The sequence below is a fragment of the Somniosus microcephalus genome, chromosome 23 (assembly GCF_052327205.1).
Source record: "Somniosus microcephalus isolate GS21.2 chromosome 23, FLI_Smic_1.0, whole genome shotgun sequence".
NCBI lineage: Eukaryota > Metazoa > Chordata > Chondrichthyes > Squaliformes > Somniosidae > Somniosus > Somniosus microcephalus.
Genome location: NC_141009.1, coordinates 66,719,559 through 66,734,741, shown reverse-complemented (window position 1 = coordinate 66,734,741; position 15,183 = coordinate 66,719,559).

Below are 15,183 nucleotides of genomic sequence, written 5' to 3'. Positions count from 1 at the left end.
AATGCTAGCGTGTGCTCTCTGTCCTTGTGTGTTACTTTGACAATGCATTTTCCTTTCACTGGCATATCAGTACCTGAGTATCCAGTCACTTTCACTTGTATTCCATGTAACTTTGGTCTGGGTGTAATTCTCTTAAAATCGGTCTCTGATATCACATTAACTTGTGCTCCAGTATCCAATTTAAATGGAATGTGTATGTCGTTCACTTTTAGTGTCAACATCCAGTCTCTTTCTTCTCTTTTGTTTTCAGACACAACATCTACATAGAATTCCTCTATGTCGCTTTCATCTACTGCATGGACCTTGCTTTGTTGCACTTGGTTCTTGCAGCAGCGGGCATAATGGTTGTTTTTGTTGCATCTATTGCATGTTTTACCATATGCTGGACACTTTCTTGGTGGATGCTGTGTACCGCATCGACTACATGACTTCCGATTGTCCCTTTTATTTTCGTTTGCTGGCCACGTCTCTTTTTTCACATTGGCGCTCTCTTTGTTAAACGGTTTGTATCCGTTCTTTCTCACTGTATCCACGTTGCAGCTACTGTCACTGAACAGCTCCTTTGCCTGCAACTTCACAGTCTCTGTAGCCTTACACAGTGCTATGGCTTTTCCCAGGTCTAGATCTTGCTCTCTTAGCAGTCTTTCCCTCAGACCATTATCTGGAATACCACACACCAGTCTGTCTTTTATCAGCGAGTCTGTCAGTCCCCCAAATTCACACGATTTGCTCCGGTTTCTCAGTTCAGTCACATACTGATCAATAGTCTCACCGATTTTCTGTACACATGTGAAAAATTTGTGCCTCTCAAAGGTCACGTTGCGTTTAGGTATGCAGTAGGCCTCAAACTGTTCCATTATTTTATCTAGCTTCATTTTGTCTCCATCAACAGCAAATATGAAATTATTATTTACCTCCAGTGCTGCATCACCCACGACATGTAAGAACACGGACGATTTTTGTTTATCACTTTTCTTGTCAGCTCCGATTGCCGCTAAATACAACTCTAAACGTTGTTTGTACCTTCTCCAATTTTCAGCCACATTACCTGTTAATTGAAGCGTCGCCGGTGGGTGTAAACCTTCCATTTTTCACTTCGTTAGCTATTCTCTAATGGTAAGTGTAAGAATTCACTGTAAGAATTCGCAATAATTTACAGTTATGAAGATTCATTTTTTTGATTAAAGGATCCCTGAGCGAGGTGCTTTTAAGTTTCCAAAGATAAAATGGCTGTCACACCACATGGCCGAAGGACAAAAGAGGTTTGGAATGCAGCTTTCTGTGTCTGGAAGTAAGATTCAATGAAGACAAAGGACAATGCTTTGTTTACAAAGCAATTGAATGCTATTAGCATTTGTTTGTATGTCCAGTGGATCCAAAGGACATCTAAACTGCAGAAGTGACTTTTTGTATCTTAAATGGGAAGTGTTAACATTTGAAAGGATTTTTAAGACACCCAGTACTGGACAATGGAGCAGATGTATCTCCCTTTTGTTTCAGCACAGGGAGCTCTGAAAATCACATGAACTCAATCGAACCACTTTGAGTTAGCCTATCACAGCTTTGGGGTTAATTTTGCACACAGCCCTTGCAAGGCAGAACGGCAGGGGGGCTCACCAGGTATAAAGATAGATGCCGAAGCCAGCTCTTTCTCTTGACTTCCTGGGACGATAAGGTGAGCTCTCTCTCTCTCTCTCTCTCTCTCTCTCTCTCTCTCTTCGCTGGACCATGTGAGCAGAGATTTTCTGACTCTCAACAAGGCAACCTAGCAGGAGTTAAGGGGGGATGGTGATTTAAGGGAATTGCTAAGATTGTTTAAATAACATTGTAGCCATTGTACCCCTCGTTTTTGACATGTGTACCCCCTTGATATATAGTTTTACAATTTTACTGTGTTCGTGTGGGATAGTTTGATATTGTGATTGTAGTTTCTTTTAGTTAATAAAGCTTGATAATTTTCTCTCATCCAAACCACGTGTTCCGTTTTAATATCATTAATTATAAGTTCCTCCACTCAGAACTAAAGGAGGGGGAGCGATTCGAGACCGCTCTTTGTAAATTGGTTTAGAGTGCAGCAGCAAAAAGACTGCTGGCCAGGTAGATTACCTTAAACCAGTTTAAAAGAAGCCCCCAAAATCCTTACAGTAAGCAACGATGTTCTCTTCTGGCTTGCTAATATGTGGAGAGCTGATTTCACTTACTTGCCACAACTGCTTTCACTGTCCCATCAAGTTGCTAACTTCAGATTTTTTCTCTTTCAGCCACTTCTGACATCATGTTTTGATTTCTTTTTGGGTTCAATAAAGACTCATTTCTGAAAGAGAATGTTGTTTAATCTAAAGTCTTGTTCAAGACTTTCTACAGCTTAAAAACAAAAAGGGGGCAAGCACTTTGCTGGGAGTGTACTATAGGCCCCCAAACAGTCAGGGGGAGATAGAGGAACAGATATGTAGGCAAATCTCAGAGAAGTGCAAAAATAATAGGGTAATAATAGTGGGGGGATTTCAACTTCCCCAATATAAATTGGGATAGTCAGAGTGTGAAAGGCTTAGAGGGTGCAGAATTCTTAAAGTGCATCCAGGAGAGCTTTTTGAGCCAACATGTAGAAAGTCCTACAAGAGAGGGGGCGGTACTGGACCTAATTCTGGGGAATGTAGCCAGGCAAGTGGTGGAAGTATCATTGGAGAGCATTTTGGCGACAGTGACCATAATTCGGTGAGATTTAAGGTGGTCATGGAAAAAGACAAAGACGGCCCGGAAATAAGGGTTCTAAATTGGGGAAAGGCCGATTTTAATATGATAAGGCAGGATCTGGCCAAAGTGGACTGGGAGCAGCTACTTATAGGAAAATCCACATCAAAACAGTGGGAGACTTTCAGAAGGGAAATAGAGAGTACAACGCCAACATGTTCCTGTAAAGGTCAAGGGTGGGACCAACAAGCAAAGGGAACCTTGGATGACAAGGGATATACAAAAATGCATTAGAAATAAAAGGGGGGCTTTTGGCAGTTACAAAAGACTAAAGACGGAAGAAGCCCTAGAGGAGTATAAAAAGTGCAGGGGCATACTTAAAAAAGAAATTAGGAGGGCGAGGAGGGGCCATGAAATAACACTGGCGAGCAAAATAAAGGAAAATCCTAAGATGTTTTATAAGTATATTAAGGGCAAGAGGATAACCAGGGAAAGGGTAGGGCCCATTAGGGACCAAAGTGGCAATCTGTGTGTAGAGCCAGATGATGTAGGCGGGGTTTTAAATGAATTTTTTGCATCTGTGTTCGCTATGGAGAAAGACGATGCAGACATAGAAATCGGGCAAGGGGACTGTGACATACTTGAACATATTAGCATCGAGAGGGAGGAGGTGCTAGCGGTTTTAGTAGGCCAAAAAGTGGATAAATCCCCAGGCCCGGACGAGATGTATCCCAGGCTGCTGTGGGAGGCAAAGGAGGAGATTGCAGAGGCTCTGACACTAATTTTCAGAACCTCTCTGGCCACAGGGGATGTACCAGAGGACTGGAGAACAGCTAATGTAGTACCATTATACAAGAAGGGTAGCAGGGATAAACCAGGGAATTACAGGCCAGTGAGCCTAACATCTGTTGTAGGGAAATTATTGGAACAAATTCTGAGGGACAAAATTAGTCTCCACTTGGAGAGGCAAGGATTAATCGGGGATAGTCAGCATGGCTTTGTCAAGGGTAAATCATGTCTGACAAATCTGATTGAATTTTTCGAGGGGGTGACTAGGGGGGTGGATGAGGGAAATGCTTTGGATGTGGTTTACATGGACTTCAGTAAAGCTTTTGACAAAGTCCCGCATAGGAGACTGGTCAAGAAGGTAAGAGCCCATGGGATCCAGGGTGCCTTGGCACGTTGGATCCTAAACTGGCTGAGTGGCAGGAGGCAGAGGGTGATGGTCGAAGGTTGCTTTTGTGACTGGAAGCCTGTGTCCAGTGGGGTACCTCAGGGATCGGTGCTGGGACCCTTGCTGTTTTTGATCTACATAAATGATTTGGATGAGAATGTCAAAGGTATGATCAGTAAGTTTGCAGATGACACGAAAATTGGTGGGGTGGTAAATTGTGAGGAGGAAAGCCTCAGGCTACAGGACGATATAAACGGGTTGGTCAGATGGGCGGAAAAGTGGCAAATGGAATTTAACCCTGAAAAGTGCGAGGTGATGCATTTTGGACGGACAAATAAGGCAAGGGAATACACAATGAGTGGTAGGACCCTAGGAAGTACAGAGGGTCAGAGGGACCTTGGTGTACATGTACATAGATCCCTGAAGGCAGCGGAACAGGTAGATAAGGTGGTTAAAAAGGCATATGGGATACTTGCCTTCATTAGCCGAGGCATAGAATATAAGAGCAGGGAGGTTATGATGGAGCTGTACAAAACGCTGGTGAGGCCACAGCTGGAGTACTGTGTGCAGTTCTGGTCGCCTCACTATAGGAGGGATGTGATTGCTTTGGAGAGGGTGCAGAGAAGATTCACCAGGATGTTACCTGGGATGGAGCGCCTCAGCTATGAAGAAAGACTAAACAGGCTGGGGCTGTTTTCCTTGGAGCAAAGAAGGCTGAGGGGGGACCTGATTGAGGTGTACAAAATGATGAGGGGCATAGATAGGGTAGACATAGAGGAACTTTTCCCCTTAGTAGGGGGGTCAATAACAAGGGGGCATAGATTCAGGGTAAGGGGCAGGAGATTTAGAGGGGATTTGAGGAGGAACTTTTTCACCCAGAGGGTGGTTGGAATGTGGAACTCAATGCCTAAAAGGGTGGTAGAGGCAGGAGCCCTCACAACATTCAAGAAGCATTTGGATGAGCACTTGAAATGTCATTGCATACAAGGCTATGGACCAAATGCTGGAAAATGGGATTAGACTGGACAGGGATGGATGGGCGGCGCAGACACGGTGGGCCGAAGGGCCTCTCTCTGTGCTGTGAAACTCTATGACTCTATGATTCTATGACACTATGCTGTGATGCATCTAGAATGAATCTGAAAGTAAAACTCCTCTGGACTGCTTGTCTCTCACATGACCTCTGCTGGTCAGGCACAAGTAATCAAAAACACAGACAAATATGCTGTAAGGCATAAGTAATCAAACACAGACAAATATCATCACTATTTGCTGATATCATTACACTAAGGAGTGTGAGCGCTGTGCACTCTCTGTACTCAGGGGTGTTAGCACTGTGTGATCTTGGAAATCTGGAATGGGAGCGCTGTGCTTTCACTGAACTCAGGAGTGTTTGCACTGTGCGTTCTCTGAACTCGGGAGTGTTAGCGCTGCGCATTCTCTAAATTCAGTTGTGTGAGCGCTGTGCATTCTCTGAACTCGGGATTGTGACTGCTGAGATTTCTCTGAACTCAGGAGTGTGAGTTCTGTGCGTTCTCTGAACTCAGGAGTGTGAGCACTGTGCATTCTCTGAACTCGGGAGTGTCAGTGCTATGTGTTCTCTGAACTCGGGAGTGTGTACGCTGTGCATTCTCTGAACTTGGGAGTGTGAGCGCTGTGCATTCTCTGAACTCGGGAGATTGAGCGCTGTGTGTTCTCTGAACTCGGGACTGTGAACACTGTGCCTTCTCTGAACTCGGGAATGTGAGAACTGTGCATTCTCTGAACTCGGGAGTGTGAGCGCTGTGCATTCTCTGAACTCAGGAGTGTGAGCACTGTGCATTCTCTGAAATTGGGAGTGTGAGCGCTGTGTGATCTCTGTACTCGTGAGTGTGAGCACAGTGCGATCTCTGAACTCGGGTGTGCGAGCGCTTTGCATATTCTGAAAGCGGGACTGCTGGCAATATGCGTTCTCTGTGCTCATGAGTGTGAGTGCTGTGCGTTCTCTGAAGACGGGAGTGTGAGCACTGTGCGTTCTGTGAACTCAGGTGTGTGAGTGCGGTGTGTTCGCTGAACTCGGGAGTGTGAGCGCTGTGCCTTTTTGAACTCGGGTGTTTTAACACTGTGCATTCTCTGTACAGGTGAGTGTGAGCACTGTGCATTCTCTGAACTCAGGCGTGTTTGCACTGTGCATTCTCGTAACTCAGGAGTGTGTGCGCTTTGTGTTCTCTGAAGTCGCGAGTGTGAGACCTGTGCATTCTCTAAATTCAGGTGTGTGGGCGCTGTGCATTCTCGGAACTCGGGATTGTGACTGCTGAGATTTCTCTGAACTCAGGAGTGTGAGTTCTGTGCGTTCTCTGAAATCTGGTGTGTGAGCACTGTGCATTGTCTGAACTCGGGAGTGTGAGTGCTATGTGTTCTCTGAACACGGGAGTGTGTACGCTGTGCATTCTCTGAACTCGGGAGTGTGAGCGCTGTACATTCTCTGAACTCAGGAGATTGAGCGCTGTGTGTTCTCTGAACTCGGAAGTGTGAACACTGTGCCTGATCTGAACTCAGGGTTGTGAGCATTGTGTATTCACTGAACTTGGGAGATTGAATGCTGTGTGTTCTCTGAACTCGTGAGTGTGAACGCTGTTCATTCTCTGAAATCGGGAGTGTGAGCGCTGTGTGTTATCTGGACTCGGGAGAGATTGTGCTGTGTGTTCGCTGAACTCAGGTGTGTGAACGCTATGCATTCTCTGGACTTGGGAGTGTGAGCGCTGTGTATTCTCTGAACTCGGGTCTGTGATCTTTATGTGCTCTCTGAACTCAAGAGTGGGAGTGATGTGTGTTCTGCAAACTCGGGAGTGTGAGCACTGTGCATTTTCTCAACTGAGGAGTGTGAGCGCTGTGCGCTCTCTGTACTCAGGGGTGTTAGCGCTGTGTGATCTTGGAAATCTGGAATGGGAGCGCTGTGCTTTCACTGAACTCAGGAGTGTTTGCACTGTGCGTTCTCTGAACTTGGGAGTGTGTGCACTGTGCCTTGTGTGAAATTGGGTGTCTGAGCTCTTTGCGCTTTCTGAACATAGGGACTGTGAGCGCTGTGTGTTCTCTGAACTAAGGAGTGTGTGCGCTGTGTGTTCTCTGAACTCGGGAGTGTGAGCGCTGTGTGTTCTGCAAACTCGGGAGTGTGAGCACTGTGCATTTTCTCAACTAAGGAGTGTGAGCGCTGTGCACTCTCTGTACTCAGGGGTGTTAGCACTGTGTGGTCTTGGAAATCTGGAATGGGAGCGCTGTGATTTCACTGAACTCAGGACTGTTTGCACTGTGCGTTCTCTGAACTCGGGAGATTGAGCGCTGTGTGTTCTCTGAACTCGGAAGTGTGAACACTGTGCCTGCTCTGAACTCGGGAATGTGAGCACTGTACATTCTCTGAACTAGGGAGTGTGAGTGCTGTGTGTTCTCTGTACTCGGGAGTTTGAGCGCTGTGTGTTCACTGAACTCGGGAGTATGAGCGCTATGCGTTCTCGGTACTCGTGAGTGTGAGCGCTGTGTGTTCACTGAACTCGGGAGTATGAGCGCTGTGTGTTCTCTGTACTCGTGAGTGTGAGCGCTGTGCATTCTTTGAAATCAGGAGTGGTTGCACCGTGCATTCTCTGAACTGGGGCGTGCGAGCGCTGTAACTTCTCTGAACTCAGGAGTGCAAGCACTGTGCATTCTAAGAACTCAGGAGTGTGAGTGCTGTGCATTCTCTGTACTCGGGAGTGTGACTGCTGAGAGTTGTCTGAACTCAGGAGTGTGAGTGCTGTGCATTCTCTGAACTTGGGTGTGTGAGCGCTTTGCCTTTTTGAACTCGGGAGTGTGAACACTGTGCGTTCTCTGAAATCGGGAGTGTGATTGCTGTGTGTTCTCTGAACTCGAGAGACTGAGTGCTGTATTCTCTGAACTCAGGAGTGTGAACGCTGTGCATTCTCTGAACTCAGGAGTGTGAGCGCTGTGCATTTTCTGAGCTTGGGAGTGTGAGTCCTGTGTGTTCTCTGAACTCGTGAGTGTGAGCGCTGGGTGTTCACTGAACTCGGGAGTATGAGCGCTGTGCGTTTTCTGTACTCGTGAGTGTGAGCGCTGTGCATTCCCTGAAATCATGAGTGGTTGCACTGTGCATTCTCTGAACTCGGGCGTGCGAGCGCTGTAACTTCTCTGAACTCAGGAGTGTAAGCACTGTGCATTCACTGAACTCAGGAGTGTGAGCGCTGTGCATTCTCTGAACTCGGGCGTGTGACTGCTGAGAGTTCTCTGAACTCAGGAGTGTGAGTTCTGTGCTTTCTCTGAACTTAGGTGTGTGAGCACTGTGCGTTCTCTGAATTCGGGAGTGTGAGTGCTGTCTGTGCTCTGAACTCGTAAGTGGGAGCACTGTGTGTTCACTAAACTCGGGAGTATGAGCGCTGTGCATTCCCTGTACTCGTGAGTGTGAGCGCTGTGCATTCGCTGAACTCAGAAGTGTTTGCACTGTGCATTCTCTGAACTCGAGAGTGCGAGTGCTGTATGTTCTCTGAACTCGGGTGTGTAAGCGCTGTACACTCTGTGAACACAGGAGCGTGAGCACATTGCGTTCTCTGAACTCAGGAGTGTGAGCAGTGTGCATTCACTGAACTCAGGTGTGCGCGCACTGTGCCTTGTCTGAAATTGGGTATCTGACCGCTGTGCATTCTCGAACACGGGAGTGTGAGCGCTGTGTATTCTCTGAACTCGGGAGTGTGTGTGCTGTGCATTCTCTGAACTCGGGAGTGTGAGAGCTGTGTGTTCTATGAATTCGGGAGTATGAGCACTGTGCATTCTTTGTACTCGTGAGTGTGAGCGATGTGCATTCTCTGAACACAGGAGTGTTTGCACTGTGCATTCTCTGAACTCAGGTGTGCGAGTGCTGTATGTTCTCTGAACTCGGGAATGTAAGTGCTGTGCATTCTCTGAACACAGGAATGTGAGCGCTGTGTGTTCTCTGAACTCGGGAGTGTGAATGCTGAGAGTTCTCTGAAATCAGGAGTGTGAGTTCTGTGCCTTCACTGAACTGAGGAGTGCGAGCACTGTGCATTCTCTGAACTCGGGAGTGTGAGTGCTGTGTGTTCTCTGAACTCGGGAGTGTGAGTGCTGTGCTTTGTCAGAACTCACGAGTGTGAGCTGTGTGCGTTCTCTGAACTCAGGAGAGTGCGCGTTGTGCCTTGTGTGAAATTGGGTGTCTGAGCTCTTTGCGCTTTCTGAACATAGGGACTGTGAGCACTGTGTGTTCTCTGAACTAAGGAGTGTGTGCGCTGTGTGTTCTCTGAACTCGGGAGTGTGAGCGCTGTGTGTTCTGCAAACTCGGGAGTGTGAGCACTGTGCATTTTCTCAACTAAGGAGTGTGAGCGCTGTGCACTCTCTGTACTCAGGGGTGTTAGCACTGTGTGGTCTTGGAAATCTGGAATGGGAGCGCTGTGATTTCACTGAACTCAGGAGTGTTTGCACTGTGCGTTCTCTGAACTCGGGAGATTGAGCGCTGTGTGTTCTCTGAACTCAGAAGTGTGAACACTGTGCCTGCTATGAACTCGGGAATGTGAGCACTGTGCATTCTCTGAACTCGGGAGTGTGAGTGCTGTGTGTTCTCTGTACTCGGGAGTTTGAGCGCTGTGTGTTCACTGAACTCGGGAGTATGAGCGCTGTGCGTTCTCGGTACTCGTGAGTGTGAGCGCTGTGTGTTCACTGAACTCGGGAGTATGAGCGCTGTGTGTTCTCTGTACTCGTGAGTGTGAGCGCTGTGCATTCTTTGAAATCAGGAGTGGTTGCACCGTGCATTCTCTGAACTGGGGCGTGCGAGCGCTGTAACTTCTCTGAACTCAGGAGTGCAAGCACTGTGCATTCTAAGAACTCAGGAGTGTGAGCGCTGTGCATTCTCAGTACTCGGGAGTGTGACTGCTGAGAGTTGTCCGAACTCAGGAGTGTGAGTGCTGTGCATTCTCTGAACTTGGGAGTGTGAGCGCTTTGCCTTTTTGAACTCGGGAGTGTGAACACTGTGCGTTCTCTGAAATCGGGAGTGTGATTGCTGTGTGTTCTCTGAACTCGAGAGACTGAGTGCTGTATTCTCTGAACTCAGGAGTGTGAACGCTGTGCATTCTCTGAACTCAGGAGTGTGAGCGCTGTGCATTTTCTGAGCTTGGGAGTGTGAGTCCTGTGTGTTCTCTGAACTCGTGAGTGTGAGCGCAGGGTGTTCACTGAACTCGGGAGTATGAGCGCTGTGCCTTTTCTGTACTCGTGAGTGTGAGCGCTGTGCATTCCCTGAAATCACGAGTGGTTGCACTGTGCATTCTCTGAACTCGGGCGTTCGAGCGCTGTAACTTCTCTGAACTCAGGAGTGTAAGCACTGTGCATTCACTGAACTCAGGAGTGTGAGCGCTGTGCATTCTCTGAACTCGGGCGTGTGACTGCTGAGAGTTCTCTGAACTCAGGAGTGTGAGTTCTGTGCCTTCTCTGAACTTAGGTGTGTGAGCACTGTGCGTTCTCTGAATTCGGGAGTGTGAGTGCTGTCTGTGCTCTGAACTCGTAAGTGTGAGCACTGTGTGTTCACTAAACTCGGGAGTATGAGCGCTGTGCATTCCCTGTACTCGTGAGTGTGAGCGCTGTGCATTCGCTGAACTCAGAAGTGTTTGCACTGTGCATTCTCTGAACTCGGGAGTGTGAGCGCTGTATGTTCTCTGAACTCGGGAGTGTGAGCGCTGTGCATTATCTGAACTCAGGAGTGTGAGCACTGTGCATTCTCTGAAATTGGGAGTGTGAGCGCTGTGTGATCTCTGTACTCGTGAGTGTGAGCGCTGTGCGATCTCTGAACTCGGGTGTGCGAGCGCTTTGCATATTCTGAAAGCGGGACTGCTGGCAATATGCGTTCTCTGTGCTCATGAGTGTGAGCGCTGTGCGTTCTCCGAAGACGGGAGTGTGAGCACTGTGCGTTCTGTGAAATCAGGTGTGTGAGTGCAGTGTGTTCGCTGAACTCGGGAGTGTGAGCGCTGTGCCTTTTTGCACTCGGGAGTTTTAACACAGTGCATTCTCTGTACAGGTGAGTGTGAGCTCTGTGCATTTTCTGAACTCAGGCGTGTTTGCACTGTGCATCCTCGTAACTCAGGAGTGTGTGCGCTTTGTGTTCTCTGAAGTCGCGAGTGTGAGCCCTGTGCATTCTCTAAATTCAGGTGTGTGGGCGCTGTGCATTCTCGGAACTCGGGATTGTGACTGCTGAGATTTCTCTGAACTCAGGTGTGTGAGTTCTGTGCGTTCTCTGAACTCAGGTGTGTGAGCACTGTGCATTCTCTGATTTCGGGAGTGTGAGTGCTATGTGTTCTCTGAACTCGGGAGTGTGATCACTTTGTGTTCTCTGTACTGGGGAGTGTGAGTGCTGTGCATTCTCTGAACTCAGGAATGTAAGCGCTTTGTGTTCTCTGTACTCGGGATTGTGAGCGCTGTGCATTCTCTGAACTCGGGAGTGTGAGTGCTGGGTGTTCTCTGTACTCGGGAGTGTGAGCTCTGTGCATTCTCTGAACTCGGGAATGTGAGCACGTTGTGTTCTCTGTACTCGGGAGTGTGAGTGCTGTGCATTCTCTGAACTCAGGAGTGTGAGCGTTGGGTGTTCTCTGTACTCAGGAGTGTGAGCGCTGTGCATTCTCTTATCTCAGGAGTGTGAGCGCTGTGTGTTCTCTGAACTCGGGACTGTGAACGCTGTGCATTATCTGAACTCAGGAATGGGAGTGTTGTGCATTCTCTGAACTTGGGAGTGTGAGTGCTGTGTGTTCTTTGAACTCGGGTGTGTGAGCGCTGTGTGTTCTCTGATCTCGGGATTATGAGTGTTGTGCATTCTCTGTACTTGTGAGTGTGAGCGCTGTGCATTCTCTGAACTCAGGAGTGTTTGCACTGTGCATTCTCTGAACTCGGGAGTGCGAGCGCTGTATTTTCTCTGAACTCTGGAGTGTGAGCGCTGTGCATTCTCTGAACTCGGGAGTGTGAGACTGCATTCTCTGAACTCGGGTGTGTGTGCGCTGTGCATTCTCTGAACTCGGGAGTGTGAGTTCTGTGCATTCTCTGAATTTGGTAGTGTGAGAGTTGTGTGTTCTCTATATTCGGGAGTGTGAGCATTGTGCATTCTCTGAAATCGGGAGTGTGAGCGCTATGTGCCCTCCATACTCAGGGGTGTTAGCGCTGTGTGATCTTGGAAATCTGGAACGGGATCACTGTGCTTTCTCTGAACTCGTGAGTGTGAGCGCTGTGCATTCGTTGAACTCAGAAGTGTTTGCACTGTGCATTCTCTGAACTCGAGAGTGCGAGTGCTGTATGTTCTCTGAACTCGGGCATGTAAGTGCTGTACACTCTGTGAACACAGGAGCGTGACCACATTGCGTTCTCTGAACTCAGGAGTGTGAGCACTGTGCATTCTCTGAACTCGGGAGTGTGAGTGCTATGTGTTCTCTGAACTCGGGAGTGTGTACGCTGTGCATTCTCTGAACTCGGGAGTGTGAGCACTGTGCATTCTCTGAACTCGGGATTGTGAGCGTTTTCCATTCTCTGAAAGCGGGACTGCTGGCAATATGCGTTCTCTGTGCTCATGAGTGTGAGTGCTGTGCGTTCTCTCAAGACGGAAGTGTGAGCACTGTGCATTCTCTGAACTCAGGTGTGTGAGTGCGGTGTGTTCGCTGAACTCGGGAGTGTGAGCGCTGTCCTTTTTTGAACTTGGAAGTGTGAACACTGTGCATTCTCTGTACAGATGAGTGTGAGCGCTGTGCATTCTCTGAACTCAGGAGTGTTAGCACTGTGCGTTCTCTGAACTCGGTAGTGTGTGCACTGTGTGTTCTCTGAAGTCGCAAGTGTGAGTACTGTGCATCCTCTAACTTCAGGTGTGTGGGCGTTGTGCATTATCTGAACTCGGGATTGTGACTTCTGATATTTCTCTGAACTCAGGAGTGCGGGTTCTGTGCGTTCTCTGAACTCGGATGTGTGAGTGATATGTGTTCTCTGAACTCGGGAGAGTGTACGCTGTGCATTCTCTGAACTCGGGAGTGTGAGCACTGTGCATTCTCTGAACTCGGGAGATTGAGCGCTGTGTGTTCTCTGAACTCGGAAGTGTGAACACTGTGCCTGCTGTGAACTCGGGAATGTGAGCACTGTGCATTCTCTGAAATCGGGAGTGTGAGCGCTGTGTGTTCTCTGTACTCGGGAGTTTGAGCGCTGCGTGTTCACTGAACTGGGGAGTATGAGCGCTGTGCGTTCTCTGTACTCGTGAGTGTGAGCGCTGTGTGTTCACTGAACTCGGGAGTATGAGCGCTGTGCGTTCTCTGTACTCGTGGCTGTGAGCGCTGTGCATTCTTTGAAATCAGGAGTGGTTGCACTGTGCATTCTCTGAACTGGGGCGTGCGAGCGCTGTAACTTCTCTGAACTCAGGAGTGCAAGCACTGTGCATTCTAAGAACTCAGGAGTGTGAGCGCTGTGCATTCTCTGTACTCGGGAGTGTGACTACTGAGAGTTGTCTGAACTCAGGAGTGTGAGTGCTGTGCATTCTCTGAACTTGGGAGTGTGAGCGCTTTGCCTTTTTGAACTCGGGAGTGTGAACACTGTGCGTTCTCTGAAATCGGGAGTGTGATCGCTGTGTGTTCTCTGAACTCGAGAGACTGAGTGCTGTATTCTCTGAACTCAGGAGTGTGAACGCTGTGCATTCTCTGAACTCAGGAGTGTGAGCGCTGTGCATTTTCTGAGCTTGGGAGTGTGAGTCCTGTGTGTTCTCTGAACTCGTGAGTGTGAGCACTGGGTGTTCACTGAACTCGGGAGTATGAGCGCTGTGCATTTTCTGTACTCGTGAGTGTGAGCGCTGTGCATTCTCTGAAATCAGGAGTGGTTGCACTGTGCATTCTCTGAACTCGGGCGTGCGAGCGCTGTAACTTCTCTGAACTCAGGAGTGTAAGCACTGTGCATTCACTGAACTCAGGAGTGTGAGCGCTGTGCATTCTCTGAACTCGGGAGTGTGACTGCTGAGAGTTCTCTGAACTCAGGATTGTGAGTTCTGTGCCTTCTCTGAACTTAGGTGTGTGAGCGCTGTGCATTCTCTGAACTCGGGAGATTGAGCGCTGTGTGTTCTCTGAACTCGGGTGTGTGAACACTGTGCCTTCTCTGAACTCGGGATTGTGAGCACTGTGCATTCTCTGAACTCGAGAGGGTGAGCGCCGAGTGTCTCTGTACTCGATAGTTTGAGCGCTGTGCATTCTCTGAACTCGGGAGTGTGAGCGCTGTGCATTCTCTGAACTCGGGATTGTGAGCGCTTTGCATTCGCTGAAAGCGGGACTGCTGGCAATATGCGTTCTCTGTGCTCATGAGTGTGAGTGCTGTGCGTTCTCTCAAGACGGAAGTGTGAGCACTGTGCGTTCTCTGAACTCAGGTGTGTGAGTGCGGTGTGTTCGCTGAACTCGGGAGTGAGAGCGCTGTCCTTTCTTGAACTCGGAAGTGTGAACACTGTGCATTCTCTGTACAGGTGAGTGTGAGCGCTGTGCATTCTCTGAACTCAGGAGTGTTAGCACTGTGCATTCTCTGAACTCGGTAGTGTGTGCGCTGTGTGTTCTCTGAAGTCGCAAGTGTGAGCCCTGTGCATTCTCTAAATTCAGGTGTGTGGGCGCTGTGCATTCTCGGAACTCGGGATTGTGAATGCTGAGATTTCTCTGAACTCAGGTGTGTGAGTTCTGTGCGTTCTCTGAACTCAGGTGTGTGAGCACTGTGCATTCTCTGATTTCGGCAGTGTGAGTGCTATGTGTTCTCTGAACTCGGGAGTGTGATCACTTTGTATTCTCTGTACTCGGGAGTGTGAGCGCTGTGCATTCTCTGAACTCAGGAATGTAAGCGCTTTGTGTTCTCTGTACTTGGGAGTGTGAGCGCTGTGCATTCTCTGAACTCGGGAGTTTGAGCGCTGTGCATTCTCTGAACTCGGGAGTTTGAGCGCTGGGTGTTCTCTGTACTCGGGAGTGTGAGCGCTGTGCATTCTCTTATCTCAGGAGTGTGAGCGCTGTGTGTTCTCTGAACTCGGGACTGTGAACGCTGTGCATTATCTGAACTCAGGAATGGGAGTGTTGTGCATTCTCTGAACTTGGGAGTGTGAGTGCTGTGTGTTCTTTGAACTCGGGTGTGTGAGCGCTGTGTGTTCTCTGATCTCGGGATTATGAGTGCTGTGCTTTCTCTGTACTCGTGAGTGTGCGCGCTGTGCATTCTCTGAACTCAGGAGTGTTTGCACTATGCATTCTCTGAACTCAGGAGTGCGAGCGCTGTATTTTCTCTGAACTCTGGAGTGTGAGCGCTGTGCATTCTCTGAA